Here is a 23336-nt window from a genome sequence, read left to right as displayed (position 1 = left end):
CACATGTGACACAAAATATACATAACATACACACACAGTATACACATCTACCATGAACAAAGTACATACATACAACATACACACAACACACACACACAAACCCCACAACACACACACACGACACAAAATATACGTAACATACACATACAATATACACACTACACACACTCAACACACGTACAACGCACACAACACTCACACACAAAACTATACACACATACACACACTCATTTCACCTGCAGTACTCTTTCTCATCTTTCAGGTTTCAGCTCTAATGGCCTTTCTTTTGAGAGTCACTTCCTGACCACCCAATATGAAGTAGATAATCCCCAGTATTCAATGTATTATAGCATCATGGCTAAAATCATGGACTCTGGAGCCAGACATCCCAGGTTCAAATCCGAGCTCTGTCCTTTCCTGCCTAGATCAATCTAGATCTAGTTACCTAACGCCCCTGTTCCTCGGTCTCCCAATCTGCAAAAGTAGATCAGAGTAGCGTATACCTTATAGGCTTGTTTAAAGAGTTTAACAAGTCAACATACATAAAGCTTTAAAATTGCAGCGGGAATGTATTTGTGCTGGGTAGATGTAAGCTCTTATTCTCAGTGAGTTTAGCTGCTTCAATTTCATATCCATAATTAGATGTAATCTGCTTGAGAGTAGCATCATTCTTTGTCTCCTTCATCCATAGATCTTTAATGCCAGCACAGGAACAGGCACATGACACGACGAGTTTTGAATGAATGGGTAATTTTAATTAAATAGCTGATGAGTGAAGCATGAAAGAAACAGAATCCTAGCATTTTCTGAAAGAGGCCTCTGCCCTTTATCTCACTAAAGGCAAATGGCTTTTGTACAGCCTTGTGAGGTAACCACACTCATACACACTCAAGAAATGACATCAAGGTGTCAGAAAACACCACAGGTGTGGGCGGTACACAGGCAGCCTCTGATCTCTAACGGGCAGGCGAGGATCCCATCTTGTCTAATGAATTTTTGCATCTTGATTGCAGAAGCGGCCTTACCTGGGATAATTATTCACAAGATGATAGTCCATGAGACAAGACTTGGGAGAAGAGTCGTTTTTGCATCTTAAAGCTAGGCAAGCCCTGTGATACCCAGCAGTGAGAATGCTCCCTACAAGGGAGAAGAGCTCATCTTTAACACTGGGGACACAGAGGGTCAGGCCGACTTTTCTGTCTCAGCCCATCAGGGCATGGTCTTGTGCAGAATGCAGCCCCCAACTCTTTACAATCGAAAACTCAGTCCAGGGTAACTATGACAGAATATGGAGTTTGTAAATGAGAATTCACAAGCCTCGGGTCTTCTGCAAGCTGGTACCTTGAAAAAGCCAGCCTTAGTTCTTTGTAACAATAAGAACTACAGGTTTCCTTGCCCTAGGCTTATCTGAGTTTTATCCTAGAAATCATTTCCTCTCCCTACCAAAGGCCTGGATTCCATAGAAACATGTCCCATAGTTTTAAAGTACCAATAAATGTACAGAATTCGCTTTGGATGAGTAGAATCCAAGTTCTTCAAAATGCCTTAGAGCCACCACTAGGACTTATTTTCAATGTCTCCACACCAGTGATAGGTACATGGCAGCTACTCCTATCTCTGTTTAAACTAATTTTGGTCAAACTTAAAAAGAGTATTCCTCAAAAACAAAACCCCCACACTGTCTTATAGAGCATTAAAAATTAACTCATAAATTGTGGCTAACCACAAATTAAAACCAAAACAATTTTAGAAATAGAAACATTTTTGTACTCCAATCACAAAATACCAACATGAATGATGACTTTGCTTGTCTGTCGCAAACTTTTCCATCCTAGGTAGAAGAGAGGCAGGTCCTAGGTCAAGTTCAAAATCAGTCCTCCAGGCCTGCTTTGTTTTTGAAACAAGCATTCCTTCCCCTTCCTCTCTTCCAAAAGTTGACACCTGCCCAGGGAGGATACTGCCATCCCTCTCAATCTGGCCCTTCCTTGAAAATTACTAGTTGAAACCAAGAAGTGTGTCAGGTCACACTGACCAGGGAGACCTTGGAGAAAAGCCACTTCTTTCTAAAACAGGTTTGATGCCAGCTCTATAAAAATGAAGGCAGTCTATATCAAATCAGACTTTCCAGCTCAGAAATAGCCAAGCCATAAATGTTTCTCTGATGAAATTTTATTTAGTGCAGACTCTGTTTAGTATTTCGTCAATTAAAGCAGGACTAAATAAATGCCATTTTATTCCAACATTCCTGCAATCCTCCAGGGGACAGGGGACGCAACCCTGAAGCCAGGCTATTTGGGGTCACATTTATCCCTACCATGTGGCCATGAGCACGTCCCTTTAACATTGCACATCACCATTTCTTCGTATATAATAAAGATAATACATTTTCTCACTGAGTTGTGAAAATTCAAATGAAATAAACCAGTTGCACAGTGACAATTGCCCATTTAATATCAACTGTTATTATATACATTCATTAGATACTCTTAGGTTTGCTTCATTGAGATTTCAGTTCTTTTTCTGGAGGAGACAAATCTCTACCTCCTATCCTATAGAGGTCAGAGCAGTGTGGCTGCTAGAATCAACATTCTGCTTTCCATTCTGGCTCTATCACTTTCAAACTTCAAGATCTGGGGCAGGTTTTTAACCCCCAAACCCATGCTTCAGCTTCCACAAGTGTAAAATGAGAAGGATAACAGTATCCCCAATAGTGCAGTATCACAGTAGGATATTGAGATTTAAATAAATATATGTAAAACATTCAAGAGTGCTAGGCATAGAGTGCTTACTCTACAACTGTCAGTTGTTATTAGACTCCTTGTGGTGTGAGAGAAATTTTAGATTATTTATTTAATACCCCATGCCCAAATAAAACAATGTATTTAAATGCTTCTGTTATGTATAAAGTTGCAGAGTCCGAGGAAGAAGGAAATCTCTTATGTGATCTGGAACACATAAAGATTTCAGTGGCAATGGCTCAGGGCCGGCCATCATCAGATCTGGGAGAGAACAACTATGTGACCTTGGATATGTAGCTTCAATGATTTGGGTTTTAAGTCAACAATAAAATGATTATGCAGCAATTCAGCCCTGTAATTCTGTGACTGGATGCATGATATTATTTGTAGATGTCCTTCTGGATATTTCAAGACAAGTGGTATATATTGCCTACTGGAACCTTCTCTAGTTCAGATCCATTTCTTCTCTTTCCTTGTCACTGCTCTTAGCAGATCCATGTGCCAAGTGCAGTATGGCACATTCTGTAAGCGTAGACTGGGGTTTTGTCTTTGTTTCAACCATTGTGCTGCTATCAATCCAGAAGAGGAATGGAAATGTATGAATTTTTGGTTCTGGTGTTTGGACTGACATTGATTTGATGTGCGACTACAAGAGTATTTTAATTGGTGCCATCACCTCTCTTTTTCACAGAACATTACCATTTATGATGATGTTAATGAATTACAGTTCATAAAGTGCTTGGAAAAACCTGAATGAAGAGTCCAACTCAAGTGGAAAGGACCATCAATTCTATTCTACAGGAGATAACCCAGGACAAGACAGGAAAGCTGAAGTACAGAAGCCCAGAAATAAAGGGCAGTTGTAAGAGATTCTCCCTGGAGAGGCTTCACAATGGAATAATTTATCCAGAGAGTAAGGTACAAGCTTTACAGAGATTCACATAATTAATTAAGGAGCTTTCCTTTACTGTTATGGTAATTCATATTTCTCTGTTTTCTGGGTGATGGTCAGCAGCCGAGAAGTAATTCTGATGTAGGAAAAGAGTATAACAAATAATCAGGACTCAGAGAGGCTCTCCTAGAATGAAGAATAATTCAAATACATAGATAGAAAGATAGATAGATAGATAGATAGATAGATAGATAGATAGATAGATAGATAGATAGATAGATAGATGATAGATAGATAGATGATATACACACACACATATATAATGTACGTTGTGGCACAATTATATAGAGTAAAACATGAGTATCCACTTAGATGAGTTTTAACAAAGCAGTATATCCATGAAATCAAAATTGCCACCAGGATATAGAATATTTTTACGATCCCAGAAAGTTCTTTCATGATACTTCTTGTTAATACCCACCCCTCATAGATAATCAATGTTCTGAGTTATAATATAGATTAGTTTTACCTGTTCTTGAACTTTATGTAAATGGAATTACATAATATGTAATCTTTTTTTCTCCCACACAACATTCAGCTTTTGAGATGCATACATGTTTTATTTATCCATAGTTAACTTTTTATTATCAGTAGTTATCCATCCCATGAATATACCATACTTTGTTTACTCACTCTCTTATTGTTGGGCATATGTCCTATTTCCAGTTTGGGGCTATTATAAAGCTACTATGAGTGTTTTTACATGAGTATTTTTGTGGATATGTGTCTTCATTTTTCTTGGATAAATACCTAAAAATTAACTGTTGAGCCTTATTTTAAATCTATGTTTAACTGTATCAGAAATTACCAAACAATTTTCCAACGTGGTTGTACCATTCTATACTCCACCTACAACATATGAGAATTCCAGCAGTTTCAATGCTAACCAACACTGCGTGTTGTCGGTCTTTTTAATTTTAACTGTTTTCAAGAGTATAATATGTTACCTCATTGTGATTTTAATATATAGTCCCCTGATGACTAAAGATGTGAAGCATCTTTTCACAGGCCTATTTGACATTTGCATATCTTCTTATATGAAGTAGTTTTTCAATTCTTTTGCCCATTTTTTCACTGAGAGCCTTTTTATTATTGATTTGTAGGAGATCTTTACATATTCGGAATACAGGTCCTTTTTAGACATATGTCTTAAAAATATTTTTTTCCCCAGACTGTGGGTTACATTTTAATTTTCCTAAGACTCTTTTGAAGAACAGAAAATTTTAATTTTGATCAAATCCAATCTACTGATATTTCCTTTTATGCTTATGCTTAGTGCTTTTATATTCTCTCCAAGAAATCACTGCACCTCAAAAGCACAAAGATATTTCCCCATATTTTCCTCCGGAAGCTTTATAATTTCAGCTATTGCATTTAGGTTTGTGATCCATCCCAAATTAATTGTTGTCAATGCTATAACTCAAAAGTTTTAACTTCTGCCAGGTATGAACTACTTCAAAGTTGTCTAGGAGAATAACTTCTTAGCTATTACATCAAAACTAAAGATAGATAGTAGTAGTGGTGTTTGTTTGTTTTGAGGGGGGTCACGGGAATGTGGTTGCTTATTTCTGCTTGCCACTCTTTAGATGACGAAAATTCCATATCATAAAATTAGAAACAGTTATGTGTCAGAGACTCTTCTAAGTGTTTTACATGTAGTAACTCATTTAATTTTCAAAATCTAGAAAACTGAGGCCTAGATAGATTAAAGTAAAACTATCAATGGTCAGTCACACAGTAAAGAAGTAGCTGAGCTAGGGTTCAAACCCAGACAGGCTCACTCCAGAGCCCACAGCATTAAGCCACGATTGCTTAATTTTGTCAAATTTAATATAAGCAACCTGCTTCAAGGGAGAATGGAATTCAAGTTTACTGAAAGCCTATTATGTCAGATATCATGCTAGGGCTTTCTACTTCAGCTCACGTAATGTTCAAAATTACCCTCTTAAATACATAGCATCAGGTTTTTACAGAGGAGGAAATGTAAGCTCAGAGAGTTAGGTAGCGAGAGCCAGGCTCTGAGAGTTGAGCCCAGGTTGCCTGATTCAAACCCTATGCTTATTCCACTGCAAGACGCTGTGTTCCCATTGATTTACATCACACATCGTTGGAAGAAGCACACTGGGAGGAATCTGATAGAGCAACTAAAGCAGAGTTAGGTCTATAGCACATTTCATTTAGGTGAACGGATCAAGGGATGATTTCCTGACTGGGGACATGTCTCAGGGTCAAATCCTTGAGCCACAAGCATATGTACTCTTCACTGATATCAGCTTACAAGCATTACTCATAGAAGAAAATCACCCTTCCAAACCTCATGCACATGTACAGATAGTTAGGCCCTTCCTGCCTCTTCTTCCACTCACTGCCCTTTCACTGAGACCACATAGCCCAATATGTGTATCTTGAACAAAAAGCATAGACGACAGCTACTACTATCAGATGTAGAAAACTTCCAGAAATGCAGAAAGGTGATCTATAGGTTTTCTGTTACTCTGTTGCCTAAAGTTAGATCAATGGGCAGAGGCAGATTTCAATACACCACAGGCCTTCCACTGCACTCGGAGCTAAACGACAAAAGACCATCTGTTCTCTGCAGAGCTGGGTTGAGACCCTTCAGCTTAGCAGTGACCTGAGAAAAACACAGAAGGCCATTTGTCGAAAGAATATTTTCTAAAACATCTTATTAGGGGAAGGAGACTAAACTCAATAATAACCATATATCTCTAGTTCTCAAGGTTTCTGATATTTCATGGACATAGAGGAAGTTCGTTTTGCCCAAAACCAACTGGGAAGATGACTACTGTTTCCTACAAAAGCTGACAAGGGCCGCTCCAAAAGAAACAATTCTGAAGTGAGGAAAGGAAGGAGGAGGGAAAGAAACTGTTTAAACACTCTGGGATCTTACTACTCAAAGGTGGTTGAAAGACTAGCAGCATCAGAATCACCTGCCTGGGGGTATGTAAAAAATGCAGATTCTTGGGCTCCGCCCAGACCAACTGAATCAGAAACTGAACAAGGTCACCCTGTTGATTTTCACGCGCTATCATGATTGAGAAGCACTAGCCAATGACATACACACCAAGAGGCCGCTAGAGGTGGAAGATGGCATCTGTGAAAGGTGTGTTCCTATTCCCCAAATGTGTCCTGCAGGAGTGTCATTTCAGGTGGTACTTTTGTAATTCTCAGAGCATCGGCAAGCTGCAGTGGCCTCCATCATGACACGTGGATCACTGAAAAAGCCTGTTCCCTATGAATCTGTGAGCTGGCATGGTCTTCCGAGGTCTTCTTAGTTATGTGACCACTTTGGAGTGTCAGGCCACACGACGGTGAGGATATCACCAGGACCCTTTGCTCTGGTGGGTGAGTGGAAACCCTGCCTCGGGCTCTGAGTCACCCGCAGTGACTGCAGCACGCCTCACTAGTCATTTTCATAGGGCGTGATTCATGGGGCGAGTGGGGATGCAGGCTTATTTTTTACGGTCCCATCAAGCTGTCGGACTTCCGGCACTCAGGAAGGTGCAGCGCCTGGGAATAGGACTGGCCTTCTCTGTTTATGGCCTGTTCTTGGCCATAAATCTGGAGTGGGAGGGCAGAGTGATTGCCTATTGTTGAGGAGCTGAGTGGGGAGCAGGAGGAGGAGAAGGCACACGGGCAACGCCATGAAAAGGGAACATGCAGCCAGTGCTCCCTCAAGGTCATTTGGCTTCTGCAGCCAAAAAAAAAAAAAAAAAAAAAACCCTGGATTTTCTCATTTGCTACTTTGCTGTGCCATTGCAAACACAGATTTGATAAAGTTCTGGCCAAAATAAAGTCATTTTTGTTTTTTGGTTTCTTTTCTAAGATGCCACGGTGTTTATGAGGAGACCTAAGCAATGAAGCATAAAATCAAAAGCCACTATAGGAGTTTTCTCATTCGTGCCTAGGTTGCAAATCAAAGGAATGATCTGAACTTTGTCTGATGGTGACTCCAGAAGGAAAGAACGGGAGGAAAAAGCTGGGTACAGTGAGAGCAAGAAGTAGAAAAAGGAGAGGGGTGAATCAGAACGTCCTGGGTTTGTCCAAAGATATTATGTAGAACCAAGAGCTAGTCAGACTGTGTGAGTGTGTGTACGTACACTCGTGAGTCTATTTTCTGAGATTTAAAAAATATGAAAAACAGTTGGTAAATAAACATTGGCTTAATAACAAGCCTAATAATTTTTTAAAAAGATCATCAGCTATATTAATAACTACAACAAACGTTTATTGAACACTCAACATGTATCAGGCATAGTGCTACAGGTTTTCACTATTTTATCTCATTTAATCATTGCTATGACAGGATGATAAAGGTACAGTCATCATTCCCCTCATCTCACAGATAAAGAAAAGGAGACTTTTTCTATGGCCATGCTTCCCTGAACAAGCCCAATCCCATCTGATCTCGGAAGCTAAGCAGGGTTGGGTCTGGTTAGTACTTAGATGGGAGAAAACCTAGGAAGACCAGGTGCTGTAGGCATAAAAAATAAAAAAAAAATTTAAAAAAAAGTGTAAGCTGACAAGGTCCTTGCAATCTCTTAGGTCAACCAAGGGTTGCCTCACCTGAAAAAAAAAAAAAAAAGAGAGAGAGAGAGAGAAAGAAAGAAAAGAAAAGAAAAAGAGACAGGACTGCAAAGTCACTTGGCCAAGGTCACAAAGATACTTGGTAGCAAATCCTTAACTCGAATTCAAGTGACTCTGACTCAAAAATAAGTGCATGTAACTACTGCCTCCATCAACTTCCTACTTCACATTTGGGGACAATCAGCCACTAAAAGGTTAAAATGCAGTATGTTTTCTCAAAAAGAATCAAAGATTTATGTTGGAAGTCTATCTCAAATGAAGGTCTCTTCTTATTGAGCATAATTAGGAGAAAGAAAAAAAATCAGTGATCTTATTTCAAAGGGTCCAAAATCTAAGGTAGTGGTTTTCGGCCAGTGACAATTTTGCCCCCTGGGGAATATTTGATAGTGTCTAGAGGCACCTTTCATTGTCAAGCTGAAGGAGATGCTACAGCATCTAGTGAGTAGAGTCCAGAGATGCTGTTAAGTATCCTGCAGTGCAAAAGACGGCCCCACAACGAAGAACTATCTAGTCCAAAATGTCATCAGTGTGGAGGTTGAGAAGTCCTATAGCTATAAGTCCTATATTCAGAAAAGAGCCTTTGCCTGATAGCTTTAAAATTCTCTCCGTGAAAATAAATGTCTCTTAACCACACACTGTCACGCTATCAGAGACAAAGATCTTTCTGGTGACATTTTACAGAACTGGAATCTGGCAAGTGAGGCAGCCAGTACATATTCCTAAAGAACCACGATGTGCATGCTGCCCTGGTGGTATGGCAACCACCCACCACCTGCTGCAGCCCCCCCAGATCAGCCTGCCCGAGACCAGCACAGCAGGGGCTGTCCCAGACAACAGGTCCCAAGACGCTAGGAGCCAAACGGACTTCACCAAGTCCACTGCCACATCTCTATGACCTAGTAGTCCTCAGAAATAAAGGTTTTGGGAAAACTGGGTGAGTATATGCTTTAAAATCCTTCAGTTATTATTTTTTTTAAAAGAATAAATCCTTGCCATGCCAGGCCTAATAGAATGGAGGGTCATAGCGTAAACTGGCTCTACTTAAGCAAACAGTTACCTACCTAAGATCCTTGATCCTAATCTATGTTAACCCATACCCTTCCCAACTTCTTGGCACATGCCACAGTCTTGCTTTGCACTCAAAGCTATTGGCCACTCCTAGTACCCAAAATGGATATTTGTCAAGGATTATAGGTTAAGTGGTTTTGAAAGAGGAAACTGAAGAACCATAAAGATGCCAGAAAAAGGTAACCCAGAGGACAATAAATTGTAGCTCCTTATTAACCAATTCGCTTGGCAGAATTTTTTTACATTTTTACAGAATTTAATATTTTTAGGATAATTCCCATCATTTCATTTCCTCTGATTTCATCCCATTGTCTGGCTGCTTGATTTCACACAGCATTATTCTAAAAAATAAATTCTTGATTAACTTTCTTTAAGAGGTAGAAAAAAATGAAATGGCATTTGTTTGTGCCATACATTCTGAAGCTTTTCAGGCTGCTCACTGAGCAGAAATAAAAGGTTTCTGACTTTGGCCAGACATTCTACCGCAGTGATAATTAAGAAAAATCTTACCCTCCCCCCTCCCCCCCGCAAAAAATCCCTTTGCTGCATTTTGAACACTTTCCTCTGCACTAGTTACTCCCTTTCCAAGACAGCAGGAAAAACCATACCAATTTAGGAGAACGTGCAATAACCAGATGGCAGAACTTTATTGTTAAAGTAAACAATTTTAGATATTCCCAGTACAAAAGCACACTTGTTATATCTTTCCTATTCTTATTTTCAAACGAACATTAAGAAGAGAAATAAATGAATATTTTCTCCAAAGATAATCTTAAATTTCAAAATTAGTCCTTAATAAGACAGAATCCTATCCTATTATGTATCTGTACTAATTTTTATTAAAAGAAAACATTAGAAAATAGAATATGAGCATTAGAGTCAGAATGAAATTCAAATTTGGTTCTATCCCTCACGAGCCATTTAAACATGGGTAAATTTCTCAGCTAGTCTTAGCCTCAGTTATCTCAAGTCTAAAGTGAGGATCATGGGAAACCCAGGTGTTAAATATTCATCCAGTAAGTGTTACTGTGGCTGGGATAAGACTCTGGAATTCCACTGTTTTTGTCTCCTGCTAGATGACCTCCAGATCCTGTTCGACTTTGCTTACCTCATTTCCTACTTAACGAAAAAAGAGCCATCAATCAGCCAAGCCTTACAATTTCACAGGTGCTTTTACAGAAAATGGTAAGGATCCCATGGCATAATCATTAAGGAATTGACTGAATGTAAAGACGATGATCAGGCTGCCAACACAACTGCTTGCCTTTCAAAGAGGCTGCGGCCATAGTGTGAAGAGGGACGGACTGTTTTGTTAGATGAATGTGTAGGCTCTCTTCCCTTTTGCAAGGATTCCCTCTCCCTTTTGGTTTCTCTTGCTACGCTGATCTGTTTCCTCGCTTCGTTTTCCTCCTGGTTCTCCCTTTCCTTTTAGTCTTCTCTTCCAGACTATCTTTAACATTTTCCTAGTTGCTGCTATCCTAACCTCCCTCCCTTCCCATTCTTTTTAAGTATGAACTTGCTAAGTGACACCACAATTCTCTATGGCAAACTTTAGAATATCGGTAGATCCGGCTAACCCCAGAATCGTTATTTAATTTATATAAATCTTTGTATTAAAATTATGACTTGTGGTAGCACCATTGCATTGTGAAAATGATTAAGGGGCTGCTCCTCTTGTCACATTACTTTCATTATAGTACTTTATCTGGCACCTTTCTGCATAAGCTTAATGTTCTGGAGAGAAGCAATCTTAACTTTCCTTATTGGAACCCTCGAAAAGAGCTTACATTCACACTCAGGTATTTTTATAATAATAATAATTTTAAGGGCAAGGATACTGAGACATTGATGGATTGAATAATTTTCTAGTCCCCCAGAACCCAAAGTGATACTGAGACTAGAACTTATCTTCTCTAACCCTAGGTCCAGCACTTTATGAATAAATTACATTTACTCATAGAGTAGTCTCTTTTCTGCAAATGTGATTATCCATTCTAATTATGGCATTGTAATGCATCTGTTCCTTGACTTTAAATAACCCTGTCTTGAATTTAGCAAGTCACCTAAACTCAGTCACGATCTCCATGGATCAAAGTACCTGCTAAAAACCAGGTTCTTTGACATATATTATTTCATAAAAAAACTCTATGAGTCATGGATTATTACCCTCATTTAAGAACCAAGGAAACTAAGATTCAGGGGGAAAAAGGTGATAGTAATGTAGAATTTCGAAGGCTCTCAAAAATGTTTCTTAAACCCATGGTCTAAAGTCAACAGCTATTAGGAGGAAATGTCAAGATTTGAACTCAAGTCTTACTGTTACATGAACATCTACCCTACTTATTTCTACTTTTGTGTGCTTGTTCATGCTGTTCTGTCTTCCAGGAATGCTTCTCCCGCTATCTTTGCATATTGAAATCCTACCCATCCACCAGACCCAGTTCATGTATGCCCTCCTTCTGGAACATTCTAACATTCTCCTAATGTTTGTTTATCTTTGTTCACCTGTCTTTATCTGTGTAACCACGGCGTTTTGCTCAAATCCTTGTTAGAATATTTAACAAACATTTCCTAGCATTAGAATTTTTTGTTTATATTTCTGTCTCTCCAGGAACATTTATTCATCCAGGTTATTGGATGAATATAAAAGTTATTGGATTTACTGTATGGGGACACTAATGGGTAGAATGCGATTATTGCTGTAAAGGAAATCATCAGAGCAATGAGACAGAGGGAAAGTGGAGAAGGACACTCAAGGTTAATAGGACACTTCTAGGGAGTGGCATATGATCTGAGGCCTGAAGAAGGAAAATGAAAAGATGACGAATAGACCATAGAAAAGGCATTACAGCCAGAGGCCTAGATGGGCCTGGACTGGTGAAGGAGGTGAGAGTGACTACAGAACTAAGCAGGAGAGTGCCAAGACTTGAGCTTAGGGAGGGAGATAGGACAGAAAATGTTTATCTTCTACACATAGTAACGTAGCAATGGGCAAAATGGTGTGGTACAGAATATGTGTTTTGGAGTCAGGCACAACTGGGTCCAAAAACTGCCTTGTCTCTTATAAGCTGTGTGATCTTGAACATATTTCTCTGTCTCTCTGATTCTTAATATCCTCATACACAGAAAAACCAGAGACAGAGAAAGAACCAATAAAAATATTGAACAGAAACTCTGTGGTGCTAGTCTTGAGTTAGAAACCCATGGGGCCATGAGGTCCATAAAACTTCCCTGGGTTCCTTAACATAGATAAAGGGGTGTCACCTAAAATTAGACGCGAGCAAATGGATTTCTCTCAAAAGGTATGTCACTCGCAGTCAGGTGAAGCTGAGGGAAAGGCAGAAGGACACGAGGCACGCTCCACCTAAGGGTCAGCTCTGTGACGGAGGCACCTCTACATTTCACGGAGATGGTTTCAAGGTTTGCAGTTACGCGGGAACCTCTCCTGAGAATGGAGAGTGGGTTTTGGCACTATCGCTCTATGCTGCATTGACAAATGAGCACGACACTCTCAAATGCTGACTCTTTTCGAGTTCTAAAAGTAGAACATATTCGATGATAGTTTTCATTCTCCCCTAAGCCCAATTTACCATCCTCCTCACACCCATTACAGATGGTACTCAAGGGCTCTCAGCCACACACTTGAATGAAGAAATCACAATTTCTGCCAAATAAAGATGGAGAATTTGTCCGAAGACCAAGAAAGAACCGGGGAACAGAAGGCCTGGGAGTCAGGGATGCTGCTGGCCTGTGGCTCTGTTGACCAGCGAGCATTAGCAAAGCCTCTCCTTAGAGTTCACTTTCACACAGGTAGGGCTTCTTGCTTCAAAGAAAGTGCGAAGTGCAAGAAATAACCGGGATTTTCTAATGCTTGTGGAAGATGAAACCAGTCATTCATGCCTCGAAATATAATAAAACTATAAACAGTTAACAATAATTACCTGGAGATAAGAACAGTAAAGAAATACTGTTGGATGTCAAGACAGAAATTTAGAGGCAACTTTAAATGAAAAAGCAGAAACCCGCTAGGCATTTTGGGCCCACAAAGAGAATCTAAATCTATCATTTTCAACTGAAAAGCAACACTCAAAAAATAAGGTAACAATATTTTTCTTCTTAATTGAAAAGCTAATCCATTTATTTAATCTTCGGTTTAGTGGCCTAACACAACTCCACTTTCACACAAAGGAAAAAAATCCTCTCTCCACTATGTTATTAAGTTTAAGTCTACTAAATTGAACCAGCAGAGAATAAACTGTTTGTCTATTTGTCTATTCTCTGTCTTTTCATTAAATATTTTTAGGCCTTTGGTCTCTGTTGCTTCTGGGGTATGGAGAAAGAAATAATATTCTCAACAGTTTTTTCCCTGATAAATACTCTATAAATTGCAAGTAATGTTTCTTGTATTCAATAGAGATTCAATATATTATATAGAAGAATAGGTCTGGATTTTCACATGGTGGTATTTACTGGCATTAATAATTATATGAATTTACAAATATCCATACACACCCCCTTCATAGGGTGCCTTAATTAACCTGTCCAGAATTTGGAATCCCACCAGTCTATGAAGTTAGCAGGATCATTAAACCCAATCATATTTTCAGCCTAACCTGATATTTCACTAGAGCCATTCAAATCAATTTACCCAACAGAGACATTTGTCCCTGGCCTGTCACCACGGCCCGTACCAAGCGTCCTACACTTCTTTATCTTTTGGCAGGGCCATCATAAGCGAGCGACACCGAGGGTGATGTATGAGAACTCAAATAAGTCATAAATCCCACAGCCCTTCATCTCCCGTCAGGCGGACTGAATTTACGCCCACTGGCCTTGGCAATGGCTCTTAGCTCAGCTCTGAGAAAGTCAACTTAAAATGACACACTCTTTTAGGAGTGAATCTCCTCCTTTGTGGCACCAGAGAGAAAGAAAAAAAAATTCAGAAGAGAAGGGAGGAAGGGGAAAGTCAGGAAACTTTATTCTTTAACAGAGGTCACTAACCTATTTTCCCATTAGAATTAAAATACTTTAATTGAATAACCCTCATCTTTGCTTCACCTCGATTCTAAAATGACCAGAAATCATCCATTTTATTGTGCCTTCTAATTGGTGTGAGTGGACTCGAATTAAGAAGGTGGGAGTGGTACTCAGATAATATGTGGCTATCATATACCACAATAACAAAGATTTGCCTACAAAACCCAGGAGAAATAGACAACTTAAGCGCACTAGAAATAATGGAATTAGACCATGTAAATATGACAGCCTTCAGCCATGTGTGCATCTATGCACACATACATACATACATACACGTGTTTTATCAGTTTCAATTAAAAGCAAAGCATTCAGAGTAGAAAAATCTGTCAAGCCCAAAAGGTTCCACTCCTTAGGAGGAACTTCTCAATGTCTTGTGGAATCTGCTGGAAACAGGATTTTACATAAGAGCTATGTCTGTTTCTGGATAAGAAAACTATAGTACTTCCTTCAACTTTCCTCATCTATAAAAATGTTATTAATAACTCAAGTAAATATCAACAAATGTGACCTCACCTATCAAGAAGTTAGGAATTTAGAGTAAATCAAAGTTACTAAAAGTTAGGAAAAGGGACTGAAATACTGTAGGGGCCAGCAATTGTTTGATATATCATTATTTATTTTTATCACTTAAAAGTAGAAATTTAGTCACTTATAATGTTTATTAAAATTAACCCAAGTAAATCCACCTTGTCGCCTTTTTCCTTCCCCTCATTTTGATAGTCAACAATACCATAAAACTACAATCGTGCCTTCTCCATACATCTCATTATCTATCCTGCTTAGTATACATCTTGAGGAGTGCAATTTACTTCAATGTCACCAAGAAAGCCAAGTCCCTTTGGGATCGTCATTATCATAAACCACAATCTGCTGCCAATTTATAAGTCCTTAGCTGCTCCTTGTTGTAACTTTCTTTAAAAAAAAAAAACAAACAAACCTACAACAAAGTAATGACAGAGTAGTTTAAGTCCCAGTTTCCGTTCAATTCTCTGACTTTTCTATCTTTGTTGTTTTGATTCTGTCATTGCATTTATCAAGGTCACAGAACTAGGGATAAATAAATGGAGAGGACCCCTTATCATGCCCCTTCCCACCCACATGCACACCAGTCACTATTGTGAAGTATCTGGCGTACCCTCATTTTAATGTTAGGAATTATTTTTACTTCTCTTCAGAAAAGATGTCAGAACAAAATCATATTAAATATAAATCAATATAAATTAATCAATAAGCCATGGTGATACTTTAAACAAGGAAGACCATTTAGTGCTTTGGACTTTTGTTATAAGAAGTTGGAGGAGGGAGAAATATCTTGTTGAATATTCTGAATTTGATAATTATATAACTATGTTTATCTCACTTGTCCTAAAGCAGTCAGCAGTGAGTAGAAAAAGGAAATATTATATAGTTATTGATTAAAGTGCTTTGAATTTCTGAGATTACGATGTTCTATAAGCCTATAGTATATCTTCTTAAAAATCTATGATTTCTATGAATATGTACATGTAGGCGATGGATAGAAATAGGACCTGTTCCTTTCATATGAATGGCTGTCAAAGGAGAATATCAGATCCATTTTCATGAAAAGGCCAAATATGGCATGTTTTATATAATAAAAAGAATACATTAAAATCCTCATGAAAATGAAAAATGAGACAAGGCTGGAGAGTGAAACCTATTAAAAGGATAGTTCTCACTTAAAATAATTTATCTCAATATCTTCATTCTTAACCACTGTCCATGAATAAAACTTTGATTTTACCTACTTCCTGTCAAATTTATTATCTGCTGACCTTTTTCAATGTACCTTCAATAGAGTGAACTTAACAAATTTGCTTCCATTTAAAAAAAAGCTTACATTTATAAGAGGAAAGGGGACTTTTGCTTAAAAGTATAAAATAGCTAAAGTTGAAGTTGATGATGGGGTTTGTAGATTTTCCCCATTTATTTAACGTGCCATGAAAATCTGAGGTGGAATTCTTAGACATGACATGATTAATGATCTTACTCTCATGGCATCAGAAAAAGGGTTAATTTCATAAATGAATTTCCTATTCATTCTCCATAGCATTTGCTTATAACATGGAATCACTTGGAAGAGTTTAGAATAATGAATGATTCCAAATGTTTAACTATTGTTAGATTCAAAGTAAATGCTTTATAAAAATCCTTTTCTGTACAATCCCAGAGGTTTCCCTTCTCATAATCATGTTCAATTTTTAATAAATCTGGAATTACTGTTAGTTCTAAAATCTCAGTTATCAAAATGGACTCCCAAACTCTACAGAATAATAAACCAAACTAGGTTACTTAGAAAAATATCATTACATCTAACCAGGCTACCATTTCGCCAAATTTGCACATAGGCATCATAATACCTCATTTGTCATAGCACTTACTTTTCTGTCTTTCCTACTTGATTCTCTCAACCCCACATGCAACGTAAGGTCAGATGGCACCATTGCTATTTCACAGATGGTATAAAGAGGCTCGGAGTTAAGTGACTCGCCCAACAACTGTTATTCTCATAAAATAAAACGTCTAAGTCCTTATAACTTCTAACATGCATATTTTAAACATATATTAAAAATGACCCTAATGATAATGGTAATTCCACATGTTATGGTTTATGACTTAACACAAGTGACTTTGTAAACCATGGACCTATTTAAATTTCCATTTTCAAAGTGGCCTCTACTCAGGATCAACCAGAACCATAGTTCTTAAACATGAGGGAGCATGAGAATCACAGTGGACTTTGGTACAAATGTAGGTTACTGGTCTCTGACTCACAGGCTTTCTGATTCATTAAATACAAGTTGAGGCTCCAGGAACTGGTATTTTTAATTAGTGACCCAGGTGATTTTGATGCAGGTGATGAGAAATCCTAAAAACTCACAGCATCCCTAAACCCACAGAAATTCCAAGTCCCGCATTTTTAAAGCCACTATGCCTCATCTGCTCTGCTCAGAGAATACTCTTGGAGGAAGAAGAGGAAATATTTATACAAACTAGGTTGTAATAGCTAATGCAATTCTATATCTCTGAATGGCTTCAACTTGTTATAGATATTGCTCATTCAAGGTTCCAGCTGAAACTGGCCTCTACCCCAGGCTGAAATCCTCACTGGCTCTCTCACGACCTCCTGAAACAGTCCTGGGACCAAGAGGAAAAGAGAAAAGTCTTGGTTGCAGCAGCTTTTATTAGTTTTGACTTGCATCTCCCGAACTGTTGCTTAGGGCACTATACTTGGGTTTCCCGATATATTAATAAAGGTGGGTTCTATAATCTGACCTGTTTGGGAAACTCCAGTTTGTACATGCTTCTTCACTGCAGTCAGAGGTGTGCTAATCAAAAGTGCAACTCTTCAGGAGACATGTATCCTTAAGTCCTTCTCTTACTTGACCATGTACTCATCATTCAAGATGCACTTGTGAATATCTGGAGGCTATCAGTGTTCCATGGAGAAACCTACCTGCTCTTGGACACACTTCTTTAGCACTCAGACATTTGGTAAGATAACCTACATTGGGTTACTCCTTTTAGAAGATTCTCACTCTAGTATTGGTCATTCAGCAGCAGGGCACATCTATGAACTAGGCACTGTGCCAGGGGCTAGAGCTGCCAAAACAACAAAGCAGAGTTTCTGCACTAAGTGTGTGCCTTGTGGGAGGAAAAACAGAGAATTAAACAAGTAAAATACGAGGCACAAAATGTTGTGGTAGTGGTTAACTCAGCTCATAAATGGACACACAGCCTGCAGTACAGGAAAGTGGTACAAACAATTCTCTGCAGAGTTAAAAGTCTGAGACCTGAAGGTGAATTTGGACTTAGCCAAGTGACGTGGACAAAGGGAACAGCATGCAGAGTTTCCAAGAACTCAAAGTAATTCAGCGGAGGACGAGAGAAGGGCAGTGTGCGGGGATGAGTCTATAGAGAAGATAACAATAATACTAGTTAACATTTATTGAAGGTTAGAGAGAAGGGCAGTGTGCGGGGATGAGTCTATAGAGGAGATAATAATACTAGTTAACATTTATTGAAGGTTGCTATTTCTCTACGAAATGCCTGACTGGCACTAACTGGTTTTTATTAACAGCAACCCTATGAAGTAGGTGACATGATCCCCAATTCACAGATGAAGTAACTGAGCCACAAGGGTAATATAACTTGTCAGAGGCACAAGAATAGATAAGAAGGGAGGCTAAGATTTGAACCCAAGCTCTGGTGCTTGATTTTCTAACACTGTATATACCATACTGCCTCTCGAGATGCATAATAAGCGGGGCAAAAAAATCTTAAATGTCATGAATTAGAGCACGGATTTTATCCTGAACGGAACAAGAAGCCATTGACTAGTTACAATCTATACAGTTTTGTTAAAACTCACTAGATATCAGAACAAGTAGGCTGTAGTGTGGAGAATGCACTTAAATGGAGGAAGAGTGAAGGCCTGGAAACCAGCCACGACATTGCTCATTCCTATCAAAAGGGCAGATTTAAGAAATATCAACTGGAATGAATAGAACAAGACGGGCAGATGTCACGTTCCTCTCTAAGGCAACCTCAAGTTAGAGCACAGTTTCACATTATATACATTCACACACTTTTTTTCCACTTTGGGTTATTTCCGCTTAAGGTAGAAACACTATGAGTCAAAGCAATAATATTTGATAACGATTATCTGAAATCTCGAAAGAATGGAGATCTCGTCCTAGTAATATCCTCCTCCCCAACCCTAGCACAATAACCATGGCCCTAAACACTTATCAATAACTGCTTGCGGCACAAAAGTTGATTGAACTGGATTAAATTCAATTTAATTACTAGAAATTTTAGGAACCTTCAAGATCTTCGATCTATTTGTGATTTTTCAGAGAAAACAAATCTCCCATCTAAAATATCAAATACTCTCCAAATACCAATTGGCTAGAATTGAATTTTTAATGATGTATAATTGTGATATTAAGGTTAATTAGGTTCAGACATGGTTCTAAAGACAGTTATCCTAAACTAGAAGAATGAGAAACATTTTCTTCTCTTGTTCAGTTAACTTATTTTCCCTATTAAATTCAAATTTCCAACCTGGTTTTCTCAGGAGTTTTTTGTGTTTGTTTAAAAAACCTTAAAAACTTTCTTTATACACCCTGCAGTCTAAGCAGCCATTACTTTTTCCAGTACCACAATTAAACAAACAACAACAATAATAAATACTAGCAATATAACGATTAATTTACATATGATTCCATTAAGGTGTATGTTTTTAACTTGCTTACACTATAAAATAATTTTCACTCAGTTTACAATTTCCTTTTGTTTTGGTGAACTACAAGGATTATACATTTTAATTGATTAACTCTTGATACTGGTTTTGATTTTGGATACAAAGTATAAACAATCATTAAAGGAGGATTAATTTGGCTACACCAGATGGATTCCAATCTGTTTTGCAAGTTTATTACAATTCTCATTTTCTTACAAAAATGAGACGATCGAATGGTTTTTCACTGTCCTTGTGAACCTCACAGGCCCTCATTCTTGGATTGGGCATCCTTCAGGAATAAAGGGAAAAAAGTAGGTACTTTGCAAGTAGCCAAATCTTATTCTTAAAGTTTCTAATTTCCGAACTTCACCTAAGATATCTTATCTTTCTCTACAAATCATTGATTTTATTTCACCTAGCTTTAGAAAAGGAGTTACTTTCAAGAATGAATTACCTGTTAGTTTTCTAAGATAATTGCTTACGATATAGAATCATTAAAATATATTTTTATAATACCAATTTTATGAAAGATTAAAGATTTGCTAGTTTTACTATTCAAGTGTATATTTTATAAAATGCAATTTTATAAAATAAAATAAAGAATTGCCTCTGATTGGTTAACTGAAAAGTCTATTCCTTGTCCTCCCCTTAGGTTTACCATTCAACAGAATTAAAAGATTTCTATTGTGTAACCAGAGAATGGGATCCTGATGGGACTTCGTACAGATGGGTCATTTCCAAAACAAAGGCAGAAGTGGGAAGAGAGGTCAATAAATGGAGAAAAGACAATCATAAATAGAAATATCATGTAAACATACCAACATTCTCCCAAAGTGGGAGGGGTCATGAAAAATAGCTGGAGCGATATAAACAGAGAGACACAGAGTTAAAAACAAGCTACCACACAAAAAAATTTCAAGGAAGGGCCCAAAATCACAGTTAAAAAAAAAAAATACAAGAGTGACTGGGGAGACAAACATCAAAAGGCTAAACAGTAAAATAAAAGAGAGATCTAGGCAGAGAGACAGATGTAGATACAAGGAGAGAAAGGCTCCAGACCAAAAAAGGACCAAGAAGACACACAGAAAGACACAAAAAGCAATAAAAATGAAAATAAAAAGTGAAAAACTCTATAATGGAAAGTTAAAAGAATTAACGGAGGTAAACAGAAAAAGACAAAAACCCATGTACCTGCACAGTTTAAAGTATTAGAAATCAGTCAACGTCTTTCGAAAGTGAAAAAATGCAAAGATACTTACAAAGAGAAAGACTTAACTGTGAAACCTACAGGTCTCTGAGAAGATAAAGACCTCACCCTTGCAGGTGGGTAGGAGAGGTCTGTGAGCAGGTGCTCAGGCGTTGCTCTTACGTCACCAGGAACCTGGTGGCAGAGTGTTCAAGGTCTTTCCTTGAGACTCTGAATCAATAGGCTAAATGGCAGCAGTCTGTCTTAAAGCGGTGATTCTCCACTGGGGATGATTTCACCCCTCTCCAGAAAACATCTGGCAATGTCTGGAGAAATTTTTTATTGTGATAACTGGTATATGTACATGGCGGCGGGGGTGGGGGGGAGGTACTACAAAGATCTACTGGGTAGAGGACAGGGATACAGTAAATATCCTACAATATATGACACAGCCCCCCCGCCCCAACACACACACACACACACACACACACTACTCTAAAAACATAAGCATCCAGTCCAAAATGTCAACAGTGTGGCTGTTGAAGGACCTGGCCCTGTGGTGCATTCTCACAAGGAGAAAATCCTTTCCATCCATCTATAAACTGGAATTTGTCATCTCTGAAACAGAATCAGGAATTTGCATGTCCAAGTCCCATAAATCATCTCTTTCCAGCCTCTTGACTTTTGGGTGAGGGAGCAAGCACTAAAACAGAGCTGAGGCGGCCCATTCAGAGACCTGGGTCCTGCCACCATTAATCAGCCGAGTTGTTTTGTTCACATACTGTCCCCGTGTGGATGTCCTTTTGTCGCTCAGTGATGGGGAGGGTCAAATTAGAACAGCTGTTCCTAATCCTTCTGATTGTTCAAGGTTCCCTTCTTAAGGGTTAAAAAATAAAAGACACGACCACTTGAAAGCAATCATACTTTTAATATTTTACTATCTGTTAATCGAAACAAGAGAAAATTAAAACTTAGTAAATATGTATTTTATTCATAATTTGGAATTTGTGTAGCTTTCCAAATATAATATATATACTTATGCAAAGCAAATTATTTATCATTAATTAGACTTAAGACAGTACTTGCATAGCACATGGTTTATACATTGCTTACCATAATCCTGATTCTTGCCCCCTTGACTCACAAATGGATCTACATTTATGATTGTCTTCAGTGTTTCTTTCTAAGACAGACTACATAGTGAGGATGGGGGAGCAAGAGGGGAATGAAAATACCTTCAGGGCCATTCAGGTAACAGAGGTGAGGAAACAGACCTAAGACGTAACACTGGAGAATTGAAGAATCCTCCCCTACAGACAGCAATTGCTACTCAGTTACAACAAACGATAGCCTTTATGGAAATACCTCTTTACTCCAAATCTTACCATTTCTCAAAATGAGAACTCATGTCTAAATGTTTAAATGCTGGCTCAAAAATTTAAAATACTGTGAGCCAAATATAATATGTTTGTAGACTAACCGTGGTCCACGAAATGGCCATTTTGTGATCTCTGAATAATTACAATTTTACAATTTAATATGATTGCCTCAAAGTCTAATAAGAAAAGCCCATGAAATAACTAAGACCAAGCATTGACCTTAAAGAACAAATATCTTTAAAAATATATATGGACATATAAACTCTATTTCTTTCACCCTTCACATCCAATCCATAAACAAATTCTATTGGATCTAACTTTAAAATACACCCTAAATCCAAAACTACCATCTTAGACCAAGTCACCAGCCTGCTACTCAATTACCCTCCAATAGGTTTCCCTACTTTCCCTATGATTTCCACCTTTATTTTCCACACAGCGGCCAGAGCCATACTTTAAAATAAATATCACATTATTTTCCTGCCTTTTTGGAAACAGTCTATTAACTTAACTATCCTAAAAGGTCCTACATTGCCTGACAACCATCCACCTTTCTAACCTCATTTCCTATTTTCTCATGTGCTTTCTTCTGTCCAGACGCAGCCTCAACATCCCTCTAACACATTACTCTCACCTCAGGGCCTTTGCACTTGCTATTCCCTTCAGCTGGAATGCTCCTCCCTAGAAATCTACGAAGGCTGATCATTCCTTTCACGTAGGCCCTGCTCACAAGTCACTTCCTCAGAGATGTCTGTCTAAACATCTGGGTTAAAATAGCAGATGTGCTTCCCCCATCCTACCACTCTCTATCCCTGTACACCAATTTAGTTACCGTCACATCGTCTGTCATCTCTTTTTATTTTCTGATGGATCATATATATTGTTTGTTCTAATTCATCTGTTTTTGTCTATTCACTAAGAAATGGCACAAAATAGATACTTTCTTCATACTCGTTGGGAAAAAAATGAATGTGAGAACATGGAACTTCTCACAAAGCAGAAGGCAAATACAAGTTACAATGGTGATGTGTCTGCTAACATTAAGTCTGACAGCCTGCCTTATATTATCATAATCATTATTATTATTGTTGAAACTAAGCAAATGGAT

General features: G+C 38.2%; 1 protein-coding gene and 1 pseudogene across 3 annotated transcripts in view; one reads left to right on the top strand and one right to left on the bottom strand.

The window, feature by feature from the left end:
- The window catches only part of NRXN3 (neurexin 3), a 1437186-nt gene that overhangs the window by 674126 nt on the left and 739724 nt on the right, over nt 1–23336 (bottom strand). The gene's annotated exons all lie outside the window — the stretch shown is intronic.
- LOC112473836 lies at nt 8073–8191 on the top strand (annotated as a pseudogene).

Source organism: Pteropus alecto, unplaced genomic scaffold, assembly GCF_000325575.1.
Source record: "Pteropus alecto unplaced genomic scaffold, ASM32557v1 scaffold8, whole genome shotgun sequence".
In the NCBI taxonomy this organism is placed as follows: Eukaryota; Metazoa; Chordata; class Mammalia; order Chiroptera; family Pteropodidae; genus Pteropus; species Pteropus alecto.
This window is presented reverse-complemented; position numbering and strand designations above follow the sequence as displayed.